This window comes from Papio anubis, chromosome 8 (genome assembly GCF_008728515.1).
Source record: "Papio anubis isolate 15944 chromosome 8, Panubis1.0, whole genome shotgun sequence".
Taxonomy (NCBI): domain Eukaryota; kingdom Metazoa; phylum Chordata; class Mammalia; order Primates; family Cercopithecidae; genus Papio; species Papio anubis.
This window is the reverse complement of record NC_044983.1, coordinates 3786975-3807180: the sequence shown is the minus strand read 5'-3', so window position 1 is coordinate 3807180 and position 20206 is coordinate 3786975. Positions and strand designations below refer to the sequence as shown.

General features: G+C 39.1%; 1 protein-coding gene and 2 long non-coding RNA genes across 6 annotated transcripts in view; 2 read left to right on the top strand and 1 right to left on the bottom strand.

Moving 5' to 3' along the window:
- The window catches only part of CSMD1 (CUB and Sushi multiple domains 1), a 2034404-nt gene that overhangs the window by 1085723 nt on the left and 928475 nt on the right, over positions 1–20206 (top strand). The gene's annotated exons all lie outside the window — the stretch shown is intronic.
- LOC108587474 lies at positions 238–18947 on the bottom strand. The gene is made up of 3 exons (XR_002524081.2): positions 18862–18947; positions 1587–1745; positions 238–372 (listed from the first exon to the last, which is right to left on the bottom strand). It is a non-coding gene; the product is annotated as an uncharacterized LOC108587474 (long non-coding RNA).
- LOC103886586 overlaps positions 11352–20206 on the top strand; it is a 40328-nt gene continuing 31473 nt past the window's right edge. Inside the window, exons 1-2 of one of the 2 annotated variants that reach the window (XR_001906071.3) lie at positions 11352–14069; positions 19934–19986. This is a non-coding gene — a long non-coding RNA (uncharacterized LOC103886586). Of the gene's footprint in view, positions 14070–19153; positions 19237–19933; positions 19987–20206 lie in introns of those variants that run through there. The other variant, XR_004186001.1, reaches the window with a different exon arrangement.

Sequence of the window (20206 nt, the reverse complement as noted above, 5' to 3'; positions counted from 1 at the left end):
CAATAGGTTTATATTAAAATCATCTGTCTTTTGCTGTGTTAGAACCCAAAAATAATGCATTCATAATACTGTCTGCTCAAGTTTATTCTAAAGGCATCATTTGAATCTGACTTCTTTGTAAAATTTGTAAATATTTACTTGGTTCACTTTCAAAATATATAATGAAGTGAACAAAATAAAACCAGAACACTTAAATTTAGTGATTTTATGAAGGGATTAAGCATCTTTACAGCAGACAGGGCAGCATCCTCAGAGTCTCTTCCTGGTGCATTCTGTGGCCTCAGTGCACCTGCCACCATATCGTCAGCTTGCAGGACACAGGCGTGCTCTGAATTCCATCATATTTTCAAACATGGCGAGAGAGCTGAGCAGCTGGGAAACCAAATATGTACCATCCAAGTTAATGTCTTATTAAAGTCTTAAAAATGCGTGTAAAGACTTACGATCAAACTGAATGTATTTTTCCACTTTTCCAACAAATTTTCATTTGCTGTATGAGATCAGATCGCTGATTCAGGTAACATACGTGTGTGCTATTTAAAGTAATACACAGTGTAACATGAAAAGTAATGTTTATGAATAATGGGACACCGAAGAAGAAGGCATTTTGAGTCAATGGGATCTAAATTTGAATAATATTTTGGGTGATAACTAGCTATGACATTTGGAAACTTTATTAACCTCTCCCAGCCATTTTTCTCATCTATGAAATGGCAGTATTAAGACCTATTTACAACATGTTTGAAGAGTTTCAATTGTCTGATAACTGGTATTACCCAGCAGTACTCTGATGGGTAAGGTTCGCTTGTCAAGTTTAGGATAATGTTGGGGCTGCATAGAAAGACTTGGTATTAATACTTTTACTTTATTTACAAAATGAGACTGCTATCCTTCTTAATACATGCCTATGTATTCACATATATTATGTATGTATATATGTTCAATATAAAAGTCATTTTTCCTCTTGTAGGAATTTACAGTGTCAAAGATGAGGAAGATCTATCAGCCTCTGAGTTAATTAACATTTTTTAATATAAAACATAGTTATTTTCTCTCCACTGACTGTGGAAGGTGTACTTTGCAAATCTGAAAAAAAAAAAGCTTAGGTTCGTTAGATTCTAGAGTATTTCCTTTTATGATGAGATCCCACACTTCCTGGTACAGCTTATATTTCTGCCTAAAACCTTTGTCTTCGTCGTTTACCCTGAGCACAACCTTGTTTTTTTCAATCTCTCATTGGGTACAGTTTGTCCATTATTTCTTTTCAGAATTCATATCATGCTTTCTAAGGCATTAAACATTACTTTATATCATGTTTGGTGAAAACAGATTACATTGTTCGTGGGATATTTCTAGACCATACTGTAAGTGACTCAGGTATACCTTGGGATTTTGAATTAGTTTGCCAATTGATGTTTCATGGTTTTTTTTTTTTTGTCCCAATGACAATTCGTTTTATTTGAAGCAGGCACACATTGTAACTTAATGCAATGCCATGGCATTTTGTGGTCACAGTCAAGATAAAGAAGCACTTATAATTCCCTTAGATTAACCCACATCACAAGTGCTGGTAGTTTGATGCTTACCTGGTACACTGTGGGGTGGAAGGAATTCCCACAGCAACTCTGAGGTTAGCATCACGGGAAGGAAAGAGAGAGCATGTCTGTGAGTCTCTTTGCCTCCTCTCAACAGTTCGGGTTTTGAAAAGCAGGGAAAATTAAAAGCACTCCAGGCCTAACAACCATCTGGTGAAAGAACAGGTTCGATAAAATCAAAAGGTATTGTTGAGGCAGACCAAAAATATGATTATAAATCAGCCTATTGCAAAGGAGCAAATAAATAGTAAGAGATCAAAAACCTTCTGCTAAATTGGGTCCACAGTCACAAAGGATCTAGAATGCCAGGCCCACACGTTTGGACTTTGTTAACTGGAGTAGAGGCTGGTGAAGAATTCTGAGCAAGGTTTAGGGTACTCAGCATCCAATTTTAAGATGAGTCTATGGTCTGCGTGGACTTGGATGTGGGTAAGGAGATACTGAGTGTGATTCTCAAAGAGGGGTTCCTGGACTGGCAGCATGAGCATTGCCTGGGACCCTTTTAGAAATGTGAATTTTCAGTCACACTGAATCGGAAACTCTGGGTGTGGGGCCCAGCCATCTGTGTTTGCACAAGCCCTCCCAGTGAGATGGGAATGCATGCTGAATGTTGAGAAACACTGGTTAGCAGATGCACCTCGATCTTTCACGTGTAGGAAAGTCATAGGCATTGGATCTACGTTGGGGGGTCTTACCTTGCACAGGGACTTGACGCCACCTGCCTGGTTAACTGTGTGTGGCCTTACTAGTATGTATAGTTACTAACGAGATCTAGAGAACTTTTTTTCAGATGATCAACTCTATTTCTTATGTGGGATTTAAGATCAGGTACATGTTATTAACCTTCTTTCAGTTATTCCGTGAGTATTTTCCCTAACTGTTGTATAAAAGAATATAATCTAAGTATTCCTTTATTTGAAAAAATTATATGCAGAAAAAATATTATCTTTTATATGAACATATTTTTCCCATGTTTGCCTGTTATTAATCATTCTTTAAATGGAAGGAGTCTCTCTGAATCTCTTGCAAAATATTAAGAAAATTGCCTCAGTTTCCCCACAGACATTTGGATACACATAGGCCCCATGGAGAAGGAACCACAGAGAAAATCAGTCACCAGTAGAAATTCTAGTTTAAGAGTATTCAATATTTGTAACTTAGTACTTTTTCCTCTTTGACTTGAAAGGTCAGATAAGGAAAATATGTATTTTGGGGCCGGGTGCAGTGGCTCACACCTGTAATCCCAACCCTTTGGGAGGCGGAAGCAGGTGGATCACTTGAGGCCAAGAGTTCGAGACCAGCCTGGCCAACATGGTAAAAGCCCATCTCTGCTAAAAATACAAAATTTACCTGGGCATAGTGACACACACCTGTAATCTCATCTACTTGGGAGGCTGAGGCATGAGAATCGCTTGAACCTGGGCGGCCAAGGTTGCAGTGAACCGAACTCGCATCACTGCACTCCAGCCTGGGTGACAGAGTAAGACTCTGTCTCAGAAAAAAAAAAAAAAGAAGAAGAAGAAAGGGAAAGAAAATGTATATTTGAGATCATTTAATTCCTAACTCTCCAAAGTGTGTTTCACATACAGCAGCTTTGGTATCACCTGTCAGTTTCTTAGAAATGTGGAATACCAGGCCCCACCCTAGAACCACCATTGCCAAATGTGCATTTAGCGAAATCTGTGGGACATTCCTAGACACACTCAAGTTTGAGAAGCACTAACATAGGTCCATTGCAATAAAGAGGTTTCCACTATAATAAAGAGTTAGTGCGATTCTGTCACATCTTTTCTATTTGTAGGACTGGGCTTGACGATGTTGGGATGAAAGGAAGGGGTCTCCTCCAGAAAGAACCTACAATTTGTTTGGTAAGGGGAAGGTGCTATTCATCTATACCCTAACTCAGCTCCTGATATGCACAAGTTACTTCAGAATGAGACATAGGCTGGTTCTCCAGAAACATGTATTGCAGCGAAGTGAAAGTAATATTCATCCAAATATAATTACAAGTCCAAATTACTTCATTCGGCATAAACAAAGTAATGTACAATCTTCAAGTGAAGGCATCACACCCTCAGAGAAGTCAGTGCTACCAGAGGTGGCATTTAGCCCACACCTAGACAGGCAGGTAGGACATTAACCAAGAAACTACCGAACAAGGTATTCCAGGTTTAATCCAAATGAGAAACAAATAGTGAACCAAAGAGGTACACGGTCATGTGCCACATGTCCTGTGGAGGCAAAAAAATATATATGGCAATGACTCCCTAATAAACAAGACTACCAAAGGGTTCTGAGAGCTCTGAGAAACCATAACCCATGGAACACTGATCCGAGAGGCTCAAATATTGACTCAGTTGGGAGGTGGTGAAGTCCAACACCTGAAAGTTGATGATGTCCTGTTGGCTTCTTTCAGGATGCTGTATCTGATGTGTAATCACATCATTAAGATAGCCAGGGTCAATTTGTAATGAACAAGAGCCTTATTTTCTGACACATTACCCAAAGTTGCCAAAAACAGTAGTGAACTATGTATGAAGAAAAAGGCACCATAATAATCTACACATTGAAATTCAGAAACAGGACAAAATGCCAGCAATTACTGTATCTGTATATAAAAGGCATACTTCTCTGGCATCAATAATACCACTTTAGGCTTTCTTGAGAGTAATATTTTACATAATGTATATATTAATATCACATTAATATTAATGCTCTGGCCTTGGAAAGCTTATGATAATGATATAGCATAATTGTTTTGTTAAACCCTGTAGGTTGAGAAATTTTCTTTTTAACTGGACAGATTAATTCATCTGGATATTCTAAAAACACATGGGTGGGACAGAGGCAAGAAAACCAGTTCTGACCAGACATGGCAGAGACAAAGAGTAAGTTTTAGAGGCCACTGGTGCAGAGTCACATTGAAGGGTAAGAATACTCAGTCGCTAAATTGCATGCAGAGTTCATATGGGTTTCCCCAAAGTGCCTGTAAGAAGGTTTCCATCTGGCTCAGCAGACTAGCAGCAGCAATGCTGACAGCAGGCCGTTATCCAATCCAGGTGGTCGGCGACACGCCACTTTAATAACACAGAAACCTTCATTCATTGTAAGGCTAGAGAGAATAAAACAATGCGTGTTCAGGAGGTCAGAGTCCACCGAGTTCAGGGAGGTAGAGCTGGAAACCGGAGAAAGAGATAAGTGGTTGAGATAGGGATGATCAACAGCTGGTGGATGGAAGGAAAGTTGGATGTAGCTACTATTTATTCAGTATCCAAGATGGGCCAGTCAGTGCATTATGTAATTTAATACTCATAAAATGTTGCAAAGTAGACAGCTCTACTCTATTTGATATAAAGAAATGTGTTCCTCAGCAGGGGTCTCTAATCCCAGGGCCACGGACTGGTACCGGTCCACAGCCTGTGAAGAACCAGGGTGCCCAGCAGGAGATGAGTGGTGGTGAGCAAGCATTACCCCTGCGCTCTGCCTCCTCTCAGATCCGCGGCGACATTGGATTTTCATAGCAGCATGAACGCTACTGTGAACTGAGCATGCGCGGGATCTAGGTTGCACGCTTCTTACAAGAATCTAATGCCTGGTGATTGCAGGTGGAAGTTTCATCCCAAAACCATCCCCTGCCACCCTAGTCCATGGAAAATAATGTCTTCCATGAAACGGGTCCCTGGTACCAACAAAGATGGGGACCACTGCCTTAGAAAGATCTAATAATTTGCCTCAGATCGCATGTTTTTGTAAACAAAAAAGCCAAGATTTGAAACATAAAACTCCTTACTGCATAATAGTTGGAGTAAGAGGAGTTGACAGTAAAGGGTGAGGGCATGACTTAATCAATGGACCCTAGAATGAGGGTTGGGAGGTGGTCAATGGGCTGAAAATCATAGAAAACGCTGATGTATTGGAAGTGAGATTCTCCGTTTTATTAGTAGCAATGTTGCTACAGTGGTTGAAGGTTGTTGTATTACTTCTGTCATATTAAGGCTTAGCAGTGTGTTCAGGTTGGTTTTCAAGATAAATAGGAATCTGGGAACAATCTGTACAAATCCTTATAAAGAAGAAGAACAGTGTGTAATAAATGGAATAGGGTAGGAGGAAAACAAGGGAAAGAATAAGAGAAACAGCCATTTAAAGCCAATACTAGGCACTGAAATACATGTATTGTCCTCCTGTTCACAGTCACACTCATGGCGTGAGATCTAAAATAATCTAATGGGAAAAGCACTAGAGAAGAGTGCAGTGTAAGAAAACCATGTTAATATCAGGATGCAAACAATGAATATTTGTGAACACCCCAAGAGCTTAATAAAGCACACTTTGAGGCCAGAAACTGTGTTAGCTTGTCACATCAAAAAACATTAAACCTACGTAAAGACACTTGTTCCATTCTTGGCCATTTCAAAATCTAATAAAGTTGTTAAACGCAAGTACATTCTGTGCACCTAAATTGGAGGAGCCAGACACTGTTTTACTTCAGCGGTTTTCAGAGAAACTATCAAAAGATCTGTGCCCCAAGGCTCCCTGAACGAGGACACCACTTTATGAGCAAATGTGATCGGCAGGTTGGTGTACATGTTCCAAAGCCTGACTCCCTTGGTTCAGAATTGGCAATGCATGTGTGAGATCTACCGAGTGGAAAACAATTTGAAGTCATTAGAGTAAGACCAAAAACTGCATCAGCACGGATTCTAGAGAAGATGAAGGTTTGCTGAAATATGCCCTTCTTCACTTCCAATCAACACACTTTGAAAAAATTAAATTGGAGATTGGGTTGAAGCTGGCAAGAGTGTCACTGATGCAGAAAGAAAAAGGGAAAAAGTGGAAAAATCAAAGAAACCTCAGTACAACTGGGAAAGAACATGACTACGCACTTGAAATAAAAATCCTGTTGGCCAGGAAGAATGATCAATACATTATCTGCTTTGCATGCTGAGGACATACTATTTCTCACCGGTTATCAGTACATTCATGACCCTCCCCTAAAAGTATACATACATTAATTTTGGACTCCAGGTTATAAATTATCTCTTTACTACAAAATCGTTATTAAAAGCCCTCTTATTACCACAGTAATGACAATAATGATAACACTATGACAGCTAGCAATAATGAAAAACCATAAAGTTTCAGGCTCTGATCTGTCCTTTATAGACCTTCTTTTATTTAATACTCTATAGTCTTTGGATGCACAAGGACTCAGCTGCACTGATCACCCAGACTACCTGTGCACCCAGCGTACAGCTGTCTGATCCAGCTACACTGCTCGGACATCAGCTGAGCAAGCTCCGTCACCCAAGGCTACCGTGTCACCCAGCTACACTGTCATCCAGCTACACTGCCACTCAGCTGCACTGTCATCCAGCTACAGTGTCATCCAGCTGCACTGTCACCCAGCTACCTGTCACCCAGCTACAGTGTCAGCCAGCTGCACTGTCATGCAACCACGCTGTCACCTAGCTACACTGTCACCCAACTGCCCTGTCACCCAGCTGCACTGTCACCCAGCTACAGTGTCATCCAGCTGCACTGTCACCCAGCTACACTGTCACCCAGCTACAGTGCCACCCAGCTGCAGTATCACCTAGCTAGTGTCACCCAGCTGCAGTGTCAACCAGCTGTAGCTGCAGCTCAACAAGCCCAGTGGAAGGAAACTACCCTTCCCATGGGAATTAAGTTATAAATATTTTACACATTAAAGACACATTTTAAGCAAGTTCTTAAACTCAGGGTTTGGAGTAAAGGAACTGAATAAATGGACATTTTCAGGACACAGTGCATGTAGTAGGGTCATGCTGAGGGGTGCTATCCACTGTCACCTTCCAATCAGGTCAAAATTGTGCCCTGAAAGCTGTTCATACAGCTCCTCCAACTGCTAAGCTCAGCCACCCTACCTGACAGTTGCTCAGTTATTTGTCATCTCTAGCCCAGATTATAACAAAAGCCACCTCCTTATGTAGTTTCTCAGCCTCCATAAACCTTTTCTTTTCACTACATACTTATGTTAGAGCCATATTGATTCTTGAGAAACAGAAATTTTACTACAACAACCTTCTTTTTAATATCCCTAGATGTTTCTCCACTTCCTTAGGACAGCATCCAAAATGAGGGTCCTTCCAAGTCTAGTTTGTACCCACCTCTGTGGTTGGATCAATACCACCCCATCTCCCCACATATAATCCATGTGGCCAATATGCTGAACTAATCAACATACCCAGATGGGTCATGTGCAGCCACTCTTTGTGCCAGGACAGAGAATCTGCCCAGCAAACCCGCACCTGCTGTGAAGTAGCACCTCCTTTGCAAAGCGTACTTGGAAGTCCCATTTCTTAGCAGGGCTGGGGGTTCCTTTCCCTTGGCTGCTCACACTGGTGCCAACTCTCCAACCCTCTTGTCCATCCTCTGCTCATTGTTGATTGGCTTCCTGTCCTAGGCCATAAGCATCTTTGACAGGACTGGCAATCTTTGTGTCCTTGTTACCTAACATGGCACCAGTCAGTCCACATATGTTAAAACTAAAGATGAACCCTTCTCTATGTATTCCTCATTTTATTGACCTCAATTGTTTTCTTTCCGTGGACTTGTACACAGCCTTTGGGGCTTCCAGCACATATTTTAGCACTGAAATATACACTGTATGGTCCCATTTGTTTTGTTTTGTTTTGTTTTCCTATAAAGTTTTTGAGGGCAGAGGTTCTTGAATAGAGTCACCACAGTTTAAAATGACTGTATCCCCTAAGGCGGCCAACAAAGCATTGGGGTCATCAGCTATGTCCTGAGCAATCAATAAATAATTGATGATTTATTAATTAAATTAGGGAAGATGTTAATGTCTTAGAGAAGGTCATCAAATATGTATGTAGCAGAAAAGTAGGATTTTCTGCTCAGGAATTCCTACACCTGTCCATTCTGAACTCTGAATGAGACACAAACCAACAAATACCAGGTCCACGTGTGGATTCAGAATGATTGATGGGTGCACCTTTCATTTCGTAAACATTCAGCCCCCAGGCCAATCTTTTCTATCTTCATATTCCATCACAGGATAGATTTATGTTTATGGTGACAACCCAAAGATATGACAGACTCCCAAGTATTCTCTAGAACAGTAGGTTTTATACAGTTATGATGCTACAGTTTGTACAGTTATGTCACACATGTCATCAAACTCTTTACAACTCTTTATAACGACACTTGATTAGTAACATTTCGTTCTCCCCATAACAGATCATGCCATGTAACAGAGTTTGCTACACACGTAGCTCATGTAACATCAGAGTGGTTGTCCTTGAATTTTTCAAATGATGTTTTTTTTTTCTTTTTTTTTTGTATTCATGTGTCTTGCAATAGTTTTATCTGAGCTATTTTTATTTTCGCAGTATGTAGGGGAATTTTCCATGCTCATACGCTTGTTGCTAGATGGCTTGCAGGGATTGCTGGTGTATAGTTGCCCCCACTCTGACTCAGCTGGTAGAAGCTCTGCTGCATGGTGAGAAGTTGGGCGTCAGGGCAACTATAATGTATTTCTCTCCGTACCTTGTTTGTAAGCACATAATTTAGGTGGTAAGAATAGCATTGTCAAACTGGGGATCGGGGAGTCTCCTAGGAGCTCTCCAGTTCTCTGTGACTAGATTTTGATTTTGTGTCTTCATTTGATGGTTATATAACTATATCTAAACATACACTGTGTCATCCACATAGCCACCTTATTTGTTCTGCGGCCAAGATTCCATAGGCTATAAGTAGCAGCACTTTAATATCCTCAGGCTAATGAAAAAAATGATGGAGATGAACTTACCAAGCAAATAGCCCATTTGGGCCAAAGGAAAGCAAATGATGTCACAGAATGTTTCATGGAGGAGGCTTTTGCAGTAATTTTAATAGGACTTCCTCATGGGATTATGGGCATGGTAAAGAAAGTTGATAATAGTAATCCTATTATTAATGATTATGATGATAATTTGTGCTACAGCAGTCCATTTTGAGTGGCAGTTTAGTGTTATTTAAAATTCATAGCTTTTTCTTTTTTAACTGATGCAGTTTGATATGCATTTATTTATATAACTTATAGTGTACACAGGCTTTAAGCATTCCAAGTTTATATATGCATGACTTTAAGATCATAAATAAAAAGTTAGTTTATATATGCATGACTCTAAGATCATAAATTGAATTAAAAGTTAATCAACAGGTCTTTTAGAAACATTTTGTTTTAGAATTGGCCCACGGGTATTCAAATGTAGGAATCACTGTTAGAGCGCATTGGTTGTAAGAGAAACCTGACCCAAGTATTTGACTGCTCCTGCGCACAGCTCTTATTATGTGTAGATAATTACAGTTGCTAGTCACACTATGACCATTGTTGCTGTAGAAAGGGTAGGCTGAGTCATCTCACTCCTTTGTTTTGATAACTTCCTGACACCACTGTGCTACTAATCCTTGTCTCATTGAAATTCAGACTCCTGTTTTAAAAACGCTGGGTCTCGGCCGGGCGCGGTGGCTCAAGCCTGTAATCCCAGCACTTTGGGAGGCCGAGACGGGTGGATCACGAGGTCAGGAGATCGAGACCATCCTGGCTAACACGGTGAAACCCCGTCTCTACTAAGAAATACAAAAAAGTAGCCGGGCGAGGTGGCGGGCGCCTGTAGTCCCAGCTACTCGGGAGGCTGAGGCCGGAGAATGGCGTGAACCCAGGAGGCGGAGCTTGCAGTGAGCTGAGATCCGGCCACTGCACTCTAGCCTGGGCGACAGAGCGAGACTCCGTCTCAAAAAAAAAAAAAAAAAAAAAAAAAAACGCTGGGTCTCCATGATTTCAGTGCTGTCATGAATACATCTAGTATTGAAAGGAATATTCGGAAACTTCCAGTATAATAATTTCATTTAATAAATGACAAAAACTAGATCCAGAGAGCGACTGAGTTGCTCAAGAGGAATGGCCAGCTAGAATTGTTATCCAGGATGTGATGTGAAGCGGATTTCATTAGGAGTATTGATGATGTGATTTGTGAGATTAGGTTGTTATTAGAGAACCAAACATCAAATAGAATTAGGTGATAGACAAGGGCTTTTTAATTTTTTTTCCTAATATGTATTTTTGGTTCAAACTTGATGTCACTATGAGACCATCCTTTCAGACTCTCAGACAATATACTTGCTGTTTACATGTATTTCTTAATTTTTTAAAAACAATACTCAAGACATTATTTGGTAGCATTTTATTCAATTTACATTCTCTCCCAAGTGTTCAACATTTTGGAGACATTACCTGTAGGATTTTCCATGTGAAGATTAATCACTATTGTTAACGTCTCTTTGGACTATTAGTCTTAATGTTTTCCTAATTCAGCAAAGTGAGTATATGGAAATCTGGAAATAGATTTATGCATTTTTCCCAAGGCAGTGTCACTCATAGACAGATGCAAGTTCTGGAAGGACTGTTTTGAGAAATTTTGGTGATGAAAGGAATCGGGCACATTCCTCAGCCCCGGGCTCAAAACAAACAAGCCCAGTACAAACACAAACCATCCCACCACATATCTCCATATATCTCTCAAACTTCCTGGGCCCAGTACAAACACCACCTGGAAAGTCTCCAATAAGGGGACAGCCGTTCGAAGTTTTACTGAAAGCGCGGGAACCAAAAGAATTCTTTTGTTCCCCTGTAACTTTCGGGCTATAAAAAAGCAAGCACTTGCATTGTTCGGGGCCCTCTTGTATGCTGCGAAATGGAGGGTCCAAGTTCGAACTTGTAGTAAAGATCCTTGCCGCTTGGCTTTGACTCTGGACTCTGGTGGTCTTCTTTGGGGAACAAACGGTCTGGGCACAACAGTGACGTCAACCAGGCTATAGAATTGGAAGATGTTTCTCACAGGGCTCTAGATGATATTTTTGTTGTATCTTAATATTACATTGACTGAATCAAATTGGGCTTGTTACTCAAGCCAGGCTCACCTGCCCCAAGGATGGGCCCATCAGGAAGTTACCATCACACGTCTAAATGGAAATCAGCAGCTACATGAGTCCAGCGCTCCCCAGTCATTTCTTCCTTTCTTTTTCTGGAAGCAACCGCACTGCACTGAATGATTTACAGCAATAGGGGAGGGTAAAAGGATCATCTTTTACAAGTCAGACCTAAAGTGCCTATGTGGGAGGTGCCTCACACACCTGAGTGTGCATACAGACCTTCTGGGGATGAAGTTAACCTGACTGTTCCCAGCCGGCTTGCCTGGAAGGGAACAAACCAGGTCAGAGCTGTGACTCACATGGCAGGTATAATGGAAGTGTGATGAATTATGACCGTAGGAAATATTTCTTAAATGAATGAATTAGGAATGAATAAATAAGTGGAAGAAAAAGCAAATAAATGGACAAGTTAGGAACTAAATACAAATACTTGGATTATAATTATGTGTGCATCAAATGCAGTAATTATTTAGCATAGCATTGTTCCCTTTTTGAGACTTTATTAAATGGTACATATTTGGGCATTAGAAAGGTAAGTCAACATGCGTATTACATGTGCTTACGTCCTTTTAGGATCATATTTATTTCCTAAGGATAGGTACACTTAAATTGAAGAGAAGCCTAATAATATTGATTTTCTCTTTTCTGTCTGCTAAGATTTAAACATTGTGGATTGACACTATTGCGTTAATAGGGCCAAAGAAACCCACAATCACACAATATTTCATTTAGTATATAAAATAAGATATTTCCCTTGTGTTATAAATTGTCTCAGTTGTAACGTCAAACATGAATCTATGTTAATAAATGTAGATAGGTTTGCTTTACATAATTTAAATAGAAAGCAGTAGACCATCTCTTTGTTGTTGTAAGCACAGCGATTATTTTAAACACTAATTATTTTAATTAAAATCCATTTTCTTAGTAACAGGACACTTTATTGGTGTCTCTGAATTAGTGATTTGGAGATAAGGCCAACATCTAGGTGATTCATGAATCACAATTAATATGTTAAGAAGTCCTTGAATGTTTAATTATGATGACCACTGGCTGTACTCCACCTATACCGTTCAAATAATACATACCTCACAAATGGCCTCCACTAAGCTGGTTTCAAACCAAGTGGGAGATTCATGATTGACTCTTCTAATTACCCTATTCATCATATTGGAAATTGTCATCTGTATGGTACAGTTTTGAATACTAGGGACCCACTGTAATTGTATAGGATTTGTAAGAGAGGTGTGAAAATAATGTTCCTTTAAAATAGAGCCAGAGCAAACCCTTGTCAGTGAATTTAAATTAGAGCACCTAAATATTTAACAGCCATATGCACTTCTAATTGACACATGGAAGCAGAGACACTTCCTTAGTAATTCTAGTTAATCAAGAAACTAATCATATAGTTGGAGGCAGGAAAAAGGATCAATGCACTTTTCAGTTAGACTCTCTTGTTAGGTTAACACTGAAGTCTTGTTTCAGCCTTAGCACTAAGCATTTATTTTCTGTAAATAGCCCCATACAGGCAACAAATCAATAGGATGTAGAAATCTATTTTAGGTGCACTTTTGAGGAACCTATCCTAGAATTATTATTTTTTTAATTCAGCAAATTATAAAACTACTTGCCGTGCTATATTTGAGGGCTCAAGATAATTCAAGATTATTTTCTTTTAATTGAAAAAATGTAAAATTATGCTGGTTTTTGGAAATGTCAAAGCCATGAGAGATGTCTCCCCTCTTGAGTTGCAATATCCATTTACTCCTCATGATAGAAAAAATCCAGAGCAAAGCTTTCAGTGGTGAAGATGAGACTGGAGCGAGACAGGTGCACAGGAAGTAGATTACAGTGTGGAGATGGGACTGGAGCTGTTGACTGCTGTTGTGATACCTGGGTTCCTGTATTCTCAGTTTTAAAACAATTCAAACAAAAGACACACAGCCAAAGAAGTGCAGCCTAGAGTACTTTTTTTTGTGAAGGAAAAAGACTATTTTTAAGTGAGGCACAGAATAGACAGTACACCCTGAGAGAGAGAATTCAGGGCTTGCAGCTCATGAGGATGAGGCAACAATGACCAGCACTATGGAGACTCCTTTTGTGGGAGTTTTACATTATTATTCATAAGGAGGTGGGAAGAGGTGTTGCCAGGAAGCAAGTTCTGGGTGGTCCTCTGGGTGCACATGTGCGGTAACTGTACATGCTTGCTCATGCATTTCGTGTCTCATTAACATCTTAAATCTCCACCCAGGCGTGTGATTTTTACGATTTTCATGAAGAAATGATCAGTCTGGCAACAGGTAAAATCAAAGTGTGCATGCTCTCTATAGGGGAAATTCTCTACTGAAGATAGCTTTGTTTGAATGAGCTCAATTACAATGCGAATGCTAATGCTTATTGTGATGACTGCATTGTTACCACGGTGGTTGCTGCGGTTGTTGTGTTTTGAGGACATGGCCATTTCCTTGACTACCTCTCCTAACTCAGAGCAAGACACCACACACAGTAAGTAGAGTCCAATGGTGGAGATGAGACGAGCCAGACAGGTGCAGAGGAAGTAGAGCAGTGGCATTTGCCTTTGGTTTCATAATATTTGTAAATTTGATTTGTAAAAAAAATTGTAACAAGGGTTCTGGTTTTGCTTTAGCTTTATCCTTTGGAACAAGCTATCATACTGTCCTCATAGGTTTCAGGGAGTGATCCAGATTTTGTTAAGCTTCAAGGTCATACAATTTTGATGACCCTCTAAGAAAAAAAATATAAAAAATTGTGAATTTTATATTATTAGTTTTGGACGTAAAATTTTTCTTTACAATAAGACAAGAAATCACAACAAATTACATGTCTTATAGGCTAAAAATATTACAAATATAAGAAGAAAAAATGTTTTTTAACAAATTTCTAGTCACTTTATTTCTGATGTTCCCTGGGAACATGTTTTTTTTTTCCGACAGCTTTGGCTAAAGACTCTTTGATTACCTTTTTGTGTGAGGATGATTTTGTCATATTTTTTGCAGAGATAATAGAAAGCTAATTCCAGCATTTCTCCAGCATACTTGGTCAAATTTGTTTAATCCATATTACTATTATTGACAAGTTATTTCCAGTGTGACAACTGAACCATGATTGTTATGTCATATATTTTTTTTAATCACTGTGGTCAGACTTGAGAAAACTTCCTTCAAGTTAATTTCACAGAGAGGCCTCTTGCTCTGTCCCCATCAACCCTTGCCATCCTCCCCACTCGCCGGCTCTGTGTCTGGCCCGTGGAGCACATTCTCAGAACCTGCACTTGGGCATCGTGGCTCAGCTGAGTTCACGTAGAAGACTGTCCAGATTGTCCTAGGATGGCTAGCAATAACTTCATAATGCACGGAAATGGCAAAAAAAAAAAAACATACACACACACAAAAACAACTGCCTAAATATACTCAAATAAGTGCCTACTTAATTCCCTTTGAACCCAGTGTCCAAAATCCCACGACGTGCCAAGCAACAGTACTGAAGTGCACCAGAGTGAAAGTTGGAGTATGGAGAGAACAGACTTAACTGGTTTTACTTAGAGTAATATTATTGTTATTATTACTATTATTACTATTATTATTTTCACAAAATTCCTTTAACGTAGGATTGGATGCACGGTCTGTTAGATCCCCTTGCAGAGCTTAGTTGGGGCCTGAATGAATGAGGAGCTTGAAGCCTATGACTTCACAAGCTTTGGGGAAATTCTCCTTGAAGATCTGTGTAGGTAAATGATAAGACATAGAAAGCATAATACGTTCTCCACACGTCTTCTTGAAGAGGTAGGCTGAAGACAGTTTCCCTTTTCAGCAATTAACAGTGAGTGATGTGTAGTTGTTCTTTGTGCTGGATTATTGAATGTTCAGGTATCTGAGTAAATGCTTGACCTCAGCACTTTAATTTAACCTTGTAAAATAGGGCTACACATTGGAAGCAGTCTAAACGCCTCGTATATTTGGGCTGTTACTTTTCACTTACTGATATTATCGTAGAGCTTATGTATCTGTCCTGCCTGAATAGGAAGAAGATACTTCGAAAAGCACACATACAATGAACCTGACCCAAATGTGACCTTCCTTAATTTTTTTTTTTTTTTTTTGTGACTATCAGGCTGGTGATAGTATTGTGTGCTAATATTGAAGTAACTGATGCTGTGCTTTTGGATGCTGGAAAACGTTCATTTTGCTCTTAAGAGGTTGGTGTTCTGATACTTTGTAAATCATATGGACATAAACGTGTCAGTAACTAACCTTTTTTTGGGCAAGCTTTAATGGGTTACCATTACAGATGAGGAAATTTGGCTTGTAGAAATAACTGATGTGCCTAAATCACATAGTAATGAAAATATGAGGCAGAGATTCAGTCTCCAGTCAGTGTTGTACTGCCTGGGAGACTTGTGTTAGGAGACAGAATTAATCTTTTTTTTTTTTTTTTTTTTTTGAGACAAGGTGTTACTCTGTCACCTAGGTTGAAGTGTAGTGGTGTGATCACAGCTCACTGCAGCCGGGATCTCCTGGGCTTAACAATCCTCACACCTCAGCCTCCCAACTAGTTGAGACTACAGGTATACACCACCACTATTGGCTTTTTTTTTTTTTTAAGAGATGGAGTCTTGTTATGTTGTCCAGGCTGGTTTCAAACTCCCGTGTACAAGCAATTCTCCCGCCTTTGCCTCCCAAAGTTCTGGGATTGTAGGCATGAGCCACCACACCTGGTCTTGGATGGATTTCAGAATCGAATTGACCTAATTTCAGGAACCTGCTCAGGATGGACACGGTGGCTCACACCTATAATCCCAGCACTTTGGGAGGCTGAGGCAAGTAGATCACTTTAGCCAGGAGTTTGAGACTATCCTGGGAAACATGGCAAAAACCTGTCTCTACAAAGAAAAATACAAAAATTAGCTGGACATGATGGCACATGCCTGTGGTTCCAGCTACTTGGGAAGCTGAGGGAGAATCACCTGAGCCCAGGAGGTGGAGGTTGTAATGAGCCAAGATCACACCACTGCACTCCAGCCTGGATGACAGAGTGAGATCCTGTCTCAAAATAATAAAACAAAACAAAACAAGAAAGCTGCTCAACTATTTCATGGCCTTCATTTTCCTTAGCTAGAAAATGTCCATAACATCCGTTTCACATGTTATTGAAAGAATCCAAGGAGACGGTAGCTAGCATATAGGAGACACTCAAGAAATCTTACTCTTTCATCCTCTCAATGTGTATAGTTACTGAATATGAGCATTTTATTTATAAAAACAGATATTACTGTCTTTTAGTCACTGGAAATGTCTAAGAACAAAAATTCTTTTAAACATTAGCACAAACGTCAGAGCCACATGCTCATCTGCATCACACTCCCAACCTCTTCCTTTAAATGTTTTCTGGAGCAGGACTCATTTGGAGTAATTGGTTTTATTAAATTTCGGGATTGGAAATACGCTCCTTTCCTCTGAAATCGGAAAAATATGCCACGTGCTTTATTTCCTGAAATCTTCATAAAAACCTTGTACGTTATCTATTATTTTATCCTCTGAGTGATAAAAGTTATTTTGTCCTCCACCAAGTCCTGCAAGTGTGCCTCAGTGCTTTCCTTCATCTTCAAAACTTCCCTCACTCGGCTGGAATCCTCAGTCTCCTCCAAGACACTGGGAGCTGGTTCAGGGGGCAGCTGATGTTCCCATTGTCTTTGTTTTCTGTAGTCTAGTAAAATACCTACCAAGCAGTAAACGTTGCCCAGTGCCTGTTGAATTCCTGTGTGCAATTCTCCATTAATATTAGCATTTTTCAAGTAAATCAGAATTAAAACCCAGCAAAATATCTGATGTTTCTTTGCAAGTTGGAGCAACAAGAATATTTCTTATCTTTTATTAAAAGTAAAATTGTATTCTTCTTAGGGAATATGATACTCTAGTTATCACAATGCTACAAAAGAAGTACTGGTCCATACACCCAATAATAAACTATCAAAGTTATACTGTCAGATTATCTAATTCGTCCTAAAATGAAAACACACAAATGCAATGATCATTTGGGATTCAGAAAGTTTTTTTAAAAAGTTTATATTTTTTGAGAAGGGGTCTCCCTATGTTGCCAGGCTTGTCTCAAGCTCCTGGGTTCAAGTGATCCTCCCACCTCAGCCATGCAAGTATCTGAGACTACGGGCATGTGGCCTCATGCCCAACTCAGAAAGTAATTTTGGTATTTCAGTGCCTTTGACCTTTGGTAATATTTTATTTCATGAATACAAAATAGTCAACAGAGAAATAAAGAATTTGCAACAGAAGACTATGGAATACCTATGTCATTCTCTACGTCTTTCATATGCTTAAGATGACACTATACATAAGTCTATTTCACAAAACCCAGAGCTCAATTCATAGGAAGTCCAGGTTCAGTTTCATTTTGCAGATAGGCAGCAGATAGAACCAACATCCAGTATCTCCATTTCCTCTGCAGACTTTCAGCTGAGTGAACTTATGACCTAAGGAGCATATATAGACAGATATATATGTACACACACATACATATATACACATATATGTGTGTACATACATATATCTTACGACCTAATGAGCATATACATGTGTGTATATATGTGTGTGTGTGTGTGTGTATGTGTGTGTGTGTGTGTATATATTATATATATAAAGATCAGAAGCATATCAACTAATGACTGCAATCTGGAAGGCGTTATTTAATGTTTTAGTAAAAAATATTAAAATTTTAAAAAATATAAGCAAAATTTGTTTTAATACTGTAAGACTTGGCAGATTATCCTTTCTTCTTTTAACCTCTGAAAAAAATGACAATGCTTTTCTAGAAAAACATTTAAGAAACCTCTCTTTAATTTATCATTATTAAATGTGATTATTATTACTGCTGCTAAGTTAGTCTTGATAGAATCTTGCATCTTAACACTTCATTTTCTTTTCTAAACAGTGATTTTTCATCTGAATCATTGGAGGTAAAACTTCTAACTTGCAGGAACCAATGAATTGGTCATCAGCAGAAAAAACAGAGTTAACATATTAAGCTCCTTTTAAGAATTGTTGTAGGAAATGACAACAATTATGGCAGTTGAATGAGTTTGTAAGCACTTTTGGTCATAAAGGATAAAGTTTATTTAAATAGAACACAATTAATAAAATCTTCACATAAACCTAAATGGTATGAAGATATGCTTTTAATTATATGATAGAAATCACCATTGATATTGAAGACACTGAAATGGAATACATTTAGAGACAGAGGGCTTCATTTTCTAGAACAGTACCTTTCTTAGCTCATTTTAGAAGAGCTCTGTATTTGGAAGGTCGGTTTGTTGTCCCAGAGACTGGGACTCAATAAGGTCTCCAGCCAGCAGCACCATCTCTGTCCCGGTAGCCTCTTTCTCTCTCAGTGCACAATGAGATTAATCTCAACATGATAGAGCACTTGACCTTGCTTGTATCACAAAGATCTTGTTAGATTATGCAGCTGGGCCATTATTAGCTCAGCTTTCTCCAGCTGGTACTTGATACAAGAGGCGTGACAAGGTCAGATGGGGGAGCTAGCAAAGCGCTTTGGTTTCATTTGAGCTAACAGATAATCATCTCCTAAACGGCGCTTCTTTTTAATTATGCATTTTGCACATGAACCTTGCATTAAGGTAAAAGAAGGTTTCAGTATGGAATGAAATAGGCTTCTCTATCAAGCTTGTTTACAGCTCATCTGACTGAGTAATCACCATCCTTTGAATTTGGATACAAATGCTTGCCTTGAAGATCAAAGTGTCAGGCTTATGTTAACAAGGGCTTGGCATTTGGGTGTATTTAGCAGATCACCACATTTTGCTTATGACTCTAACTTTATCTCTAGGTTTTGATTTGAAGTTTTTAGGTCAGGTATGATATAATTTTTATGGGATGACAAACATTGCATATAAATGATGTTAGTTATCCATGTTATCCCACTTAGGCAAAGGAGCATTTGTTTTTAATTAATGATATTGCAGAAAAATGATAACTATACAGTATTTTCCAATATCTTTTGTGCTTTCAATTAATTTCTCTGCCAGAAGTTGGACTCCTCTAATAACCAGATAAGAATCCTGACAAGCATGTTTTCTCTGTTTTCTTAAGTATTGCTATCAAAAGTATTCTTTACCTAATTGTAACTGATGTCAGCTGAGTTTTCATTATTTTGTTCAGTCTACATAAAAACATGAATAAGACTTTGGATATTTAATTTCTTCTTTGCACAAATGAACAAATGGAGGCAGACAGAAGCAAAATGCCTTTTCTGATACCACACACTCAGTTCATTTAGTGAGATATTATAGTAATCTGAGTTTTTTCTGTCCACAGATCAAAGCTATTTCCCTCCAAAACTGTGACATCTGCATATCTCAGATACACAGGTATTGTCTCTTAACTCTAGGTATGGAACAATGTTCCTAACTCTCTATTTATGTTAGAATTACCTGGGGAGCTTTAAAACATAATTTCCTTGGCCTTGTTCTAGAGGAATTCTAATTTAATTGGTTGAGATTAACGTCTGGACGTTCATGTTTACAAAAACAGGCATCTCTAATGTTCAGCCAGAGGTGAGAACTGGGCATCTAGAACAAAATTAACCCC